The sequence below is a fragment of the Triticum dicoccoides genome, chromosome 2A (genome assembly GCF_002162155.2).
Source record: "Triticum dicoccoides isolate Atlit2015 ecotype Zavitan chromosome 2A, WEW_v2.0, whole genome shotgun sequence".
Classification (NCBI taxonomy): Eukaryota; Viridiplantae; Streptophyta; class Magnoliopsida; order Poales; family Poaceae; genus Triticum; species Triticum dicoccoides.
This window is the reverse complement of record NC_041382.1, coordinates 34,994,145-35,000,541: the sequence shown is the minus strand read 5'-3', so window position 1 is coordinate 35,000,541 and position 6,397 is coordinate 34,994,145.

Here is a 6,397-nt window from a genome sequence, read left to right as displayed (position 1 = left end):
CTTTTTTAGTTTTTTTTTGTTTTCTTTGTTGCTTTATTTATTTTATTTTGTGATTAACTTTATTATAAAAATAGTTTTTTCCTGTTTTTTTATTTGTTTTTTGCATTATTTATTTTCTTTTGTTTTTTGCTTTAATTTTTAATTCTGTTTGCTTTTAGGTTAGCAAAATTATAAACTTTCTGTTAGTGCCATTAGTTTTAGAAAAATTATAAACTTTCTGTTAGTGCCATTAGTTTTCAAATTTGAATAGTTAAAATTTGAATTCTTTGAAAATTGTTTGAATCACAAGTTTGTGATTAACTTACTAAAAAATGAGAATAGATGCGCTTATAGAGAAAATTCAACCTAAATTCCTAGTAAATTTCTATGAATTTCAGAGAAATTCACTATGAATTTAGGTTAAACTTTTCTCTATTAGGGCATCTATTTTCACTTTGAGAGGAGCTCAACAAGGCAGAGAGGGAAGGGCTTATAAACTGGTGTGAGCCCCCTTTGGTTGGCGAGGTGGGACTAAACTCGGGCCGCAACGAGGACCAACCCTTTAGTCCCGGTTTGTGGCACAAACCGAGACTAATGGTCATGGGCCAGGGGCTAGGAGCAAAATTATAAACTTTCTGTTAGTGCCATTAGTTTTAGAAAGTTGAAAGTTGGCATGGGCCAGGGACTAATGGTCATGGTATTACGAGGGCCGAACCATAAGACACGAAAGCATTTCAAATGAACTTTGAAAAAGTTGAAAGTTGGGATGGTATCATAATTTCACCCACATAGCATGTGCATGTACAAAACGGACAATGGTAGCATGTTCGTGTGTTACAAAGTTGCGGGAGAAAGTCTTCACTTTTTCTTCGCTTATGTCATTTGCTTATTGCACCGTAACCATGGATAATCTTCATTGTTTATCAGGATGCTTGGGTCAGCCTTGACATTGAAGGGAGGAATTTCATGAAACTTTTCATAATCTTCAGACATGTCTGTCTTGCCGTCCACTCCCAGGATGTCCCTTTTTCCTGAAAGAACTATATGGCGCTTTGGCTCATCGTATGATGTATTCGCTTCCTTATCTTTTATTTTTCTCGGTTTGGTAGACATGTCCTTCACATAGATAACCTGTGCCACATCATTAGCTAGGACGAACGGTTTGTCAGTGTACCTAAGATTTTTCAGATCCACTGTTGTCATTCCGTACTGTGGGTCTACCTGTGCCCCGCCGCCTAACAGATTGAACCATTTGCACTTAAACAAAGGGACCTTAAATTCAGGTCCGTAGTCAAGTTCCCATATGTCCACTATGTAACCATAATATGTAACACTAAGCTCAATCTTCTTCTTTTGGATTTCCATGAACAATTTCCTCCTTGATCTCATTGCGCTTCTCTGTCATCTTGGTTGTCGTCCTTTCTCACTCTCCTTCTCGATCTCCCATTTCCTTTCCTTCGACCTGGCCACACGGGTGGCCGGTGCAAACCCTCCTCCAACTACACCGCTTGGATCACCATCTTCATCACTTACTTTGGCATTGTGGTCTTGACAGAATTGGTAATGCTGCTCCACTTGCTTTGCGCATTCAAGTTGTACCAACAATGCATCATTGTGAATGGTTTGCCCTCGGTCTTCTGGAACAACATGGCCACGCGTCCGGGCTAGCAAAGCAATACAATGACATGATTAGGAAGTTGCAACATAAAGAAAATCAATCAAATGACCAACACATAGAGCATCACTAAGCAAAACTTACGAGCTCGAGGAGTGACGCACCATTTGATCACAATTTTCCATTTGTTCATACGCACCATGATACATGTTGACGGCCTCTTGAATGGTGTACCATCGAAGGCTTAGTGACTCCGAATTGCCATTCTGTATCATTTCCTTGCTGTAGGGCTCGTACTGTTTTTTCTCATGAAACCAATCATGCACACTGTGCCAAAGCGTCGAGCCTTTTGCTCCATGCTTTGAAACAGTTCAAAACTTGTGCCTAATCACGCCAATCATAGTAATTCATCCTCCTAGTTCGAGTATGCCAAACCCCTCCTTTTCTTTGTGCCCGAATCAGACACCAACAACTACTGGGTGTCCGTCGACATCTCTTGCTCTGGATGTGTGGCTAGTAGTCGTCATAGACTTGTCTGTCTTTGTGGCCACCACCATTACGGATCATGCCCATCATCACCTCATTGCCCGACTGCTGCCATCAAGCTTGGGGGAGGCATTCCGCCAAATAATGACAGGGCACCGCCAGAAAAGGGATCCTTGGCGGAAGACGCGACCGGATGAGTGTTGGTGACTCGGTGAACACGTAGTAGCTTCTGAGGTCGATGGTGTACGGTGGAGGGTGGCCGGAGGTGAAGGATGCAACGAAGTGTTGTGGTGATTGTTAAGTGTCGGGATGACTGTACTGATTGGCGGTGAAGTATTATGGTGCCTTGTACTGGGTGGGCCAGGGTGGTGATTGCCCGAAGGGCACATGCATGGAGGTCTGCTGGTATGAGCGCAACAACTTGTACCATGCCACGTCTTCGCTTTTGATCACGCGGAAATTCCTGATTCTTTCCTGAAAATATTTGGTTTATTTCCTAATATTCTTCCGAAACCTAATCTCGTGAATATCTAACGGTTTTACCTCTTTATATACCTTTGTGGAGGCCTCTCCTTTGCCCATTGATAAACCAATCTATTCCAGTTGCATATTAAGTTTTTAAGCAAAGACAAGTATCTCTTAGGCCATTGCTATGCTCATGGGACGAATGCCAGACGACCTCACAGGAGGAGGATGATCACCTTGCTGCCGGTGGAAGCTAGCCACAGGTATCAAGCCCCTTCCATGAGGAGGATTTCGAGCTAGAAGACACTTCTCCCGATGCATTGGCACGAGGGCTTGAATATGACTGGCGAGTGTGGGATCAAGTTGGAGGTAGCTCATATGAATAAAGATTCCCCGAGGAGGTAGAGATGGAGCAACATGAGCCATAAGAGTTACTCATTGGTAAGGAGCAAGTTGAATCTCTTAAACATACAAGCTCCAGCAATCCTGCACCTGCAAATGAGGGTACCCCAACCATCGTGAATGGCCACACCATCCATAGATCGTTGAAGGGTACCTATGAGTAAAATTCGTCACACCTACCACAAAAAAGATCAATATTGGGGATCAAATATTTGTCAAGCTATCTAGGGCATGGGAGAAGAAGTACGCCGTCAACCCCAATTATGCATCGAAGCCGCATCCTATCAACATTGATGAGCCTATTCTTTGACTCGAGGTACATGCTAATGAGTCACACATCCACCATGATCTTTTGCCTTAACGCATCAGTCAGTTGGAGAAAAAGATTGCTGAGGACACTAATTAAGTCCAGTCTCAAAGCCCGTGTCACACTCATCGCCAACCAAGAGTAAACTGTGCGCATGAAACCACATCACAATGCCGACCTAGAGAAGACTAATGAGTTGCTCCATCAGGACTTTTCCCACAACACATCCACCACAACCGAGAAGAAACCCCGCGGTACCAGGGACTAAGAGGGATTATTAGATACCACTATCTTAGTTTTTTCAGCTTGGGGAGATTCATAAGCCCTTGCATATTTACTGTTTTTGTATGTTTACTTTCCTCAAAAGTGAGTTAGTTTATTTTAAGTTTTGCATAATAAGTTCCAAAAAAGCTCCCCACGAGGCGGAATTACCTATCCTATGCTCAGCGTGTCTTAATGATGAATGGTGATATTACAACATTCAGTATGTTTATTAGAGATATGAGTTAGGTTGAGTTCTAGTTTACTTCTTACTTTTGAATGACTATAGGGTCATCCGCACCACTATTTTGATTGTTAAGTGTAGGTTGTTATGTTAGAGTATTTTTTGTTTCACTAGCTTTTCAAAAAGATAGATAAAAGGATGAAAATTATTATTTTTGCCAAATTGTTTTAGCATATAATGAGTAAAAAGTAGAGGTGGTACTCTCAAACCATGAAATATGGATGGTTTCATACTCCGTTTTGAAATTAGCACTTGGGTAGACCGCTTTCGTTTTCTCTCGTAAACCTTGAGCATGCTTAGCTTTGATGACGCGATACTCATAAAAATATGAGATAATTTCATGGGAAAATAAGCTTGCTTAATATTACACGAGAAAATGAAAGAGATTTGTTTACATATTAAATTCTAAAAGGCTATGCGGGGTTCTAAAAAATTTGAGAGCCCCTCATCTCCCGTTCGATCAAGCTTGAATATCTTAGTCTATTAGATTGTTTTTCTTTCCCTAAGCACTCAATTGGTAAAGGCATGGGAGCCTCTCTAGCCATTTTTTCATTATAAGTATGCTAATACTCATGATGGTTCTATATCTTTTATGAGTAAAGCTTCACAGCAATGCCCTCATTTGATTATGACAACTCGGGCTTCATGAGTGTGATGATCCTATTCTCCGAGCCGCAGTTTTGCTCAGGGATGAGAGAAGGTCTAAGCTTGGGGATGTTGATGAGTGAATTTTATGTCGCATTTTGCTTATTTTTTCATTATAATCACAAAAATTTCTACAATTTACCATGTCTACTTGATGGACAACTTCCACCCCGTGCAACTAGATAACAGATGTGACCAACGGAGAGACCATAGACCACGAGACAGAAGCAGGAAACCTCGTCTCCGGAAGGGATGTGAAGTGGGAATCAACACAAGGGCACCACCGAGGCCACGGCATCATTCATCATCCGCAGCAACATCATCCACATACTTGACATTGAATCCATCATTCAGCTCATTGTAATACCAAATCCTAGTGTTATACGGTGTTAAACTAATAATTCATCTTTCATTGCCATGACCACCCTGGCGATGTCTTGTGCCTATATGTTTGAGTAATTCACTAGTTATTGAGTTATTGCAGATATGGGGGGATTCTAGTATTGGAGGGACGTTGGTGGCGTGCGTGATACATAACTGTGGCAGTATGCACATATCTGTTTATTGTCATTTCATGTACAATACATATATAACAGAGATCACATTTGAACCAAAGGTCGTGTTTCTAAACAATGAAGTATAATAAATACTAGTGATGAATCCAGACTCCATGAAGATCTGTTGCAGTTTCCATCATTTTCATTTGTCTCTGACTCTTAGTCATTATTCCTACGGACTTTAATATTTGTTTTCACACACTTGCAATATTTCACCCTTCTCACCGCTTTTTCTTGGGGCCTAAAATAACATGCAAGCACATTACGATAAACCTCTATGACGGAAAAAAACATTTCTCCAGCTTTCGTGGGATCGATACTCTACTTCAAAAACAGGCACATCTAAACTCTATGCACTTGCATAACATCACCTGGCATGACACGTGTTACGTGAACGAGCTGGACTATGACCTATGTCATGTCTGTGGCACTCTTTTTTTTCCGTGCATGACAGGAGTCAAAACCTTTTTTTTTCATTAGCAGAAGATGAAATCGAACATTTGTAGGCTCTTCCTCTTCGACTCCTCTATAGTGGACCGGTTTTGGTTGCCTAAGTCTATTAGAGGTTGCTCCCCTGTTCATAGATGGGGCCATGGACAGATGTACATGAGACCATCCTTCAGTTTCAGTGCTTTGCGCCGCCTACATCTTTCCCAATCCACTTTTCATCATACACCGGGACGTGGGACATCAGGCCTCCGAAACCCCGTCTATTGTGATCATTATGAGAGAGGACAATGAGATTTTTGGAGAGAGCTCTCCCACGACTGCTAGCATCTCCTCCGACATGGCGGCATACACACACTTCCTCAACGATGACTACCCCGATGACGACTCCCCCTCCTTCCATGCCATGTCAACCGCTGACGGTGTGGCGACCGTGAACACTTCTTCATCCGCCACATCATACATTATTTTCCCCTTGCGTTAAGGATCACTTCTGGTTCGTTACTACTAGCTTCGATCCGGACATGTTGTGTTCACCATACCCGTCGAATACTATGTCTGTTCTGCTTACCAACTTCTCTTGTTCGAATATCATGTCCACTATGTTGATCATCTTCTAGCTGTTTTTTCCTGGATTAAACATAATTGCAACCAACTCATAATTGAAAAGGAACATTTGTAGACCCTTCCTCTTCGACTCCTCCATAGTGGACCGGTTTCGGTTGCCGGAGTCTATTAGAGGTTGCTCCATAGATGGGGCCATGGAGAGATGTACATGAGACCATCCTTAAGTTCCAGTGCTTTGAGCCGCCTACATCTTTCTCAATCCACTTTCCATCATGCACCGCGATGTGGGATATCAGACCTCCAAAACCCCGTCAATTGTGATCATTATGAGAGAGAGGACATTTGGATTTTTGGGGAGAGCTCTCCCACGACTGCTAGCATCCCCTCCGACATGGCGGCATACACAGACTTCCTCAACAATG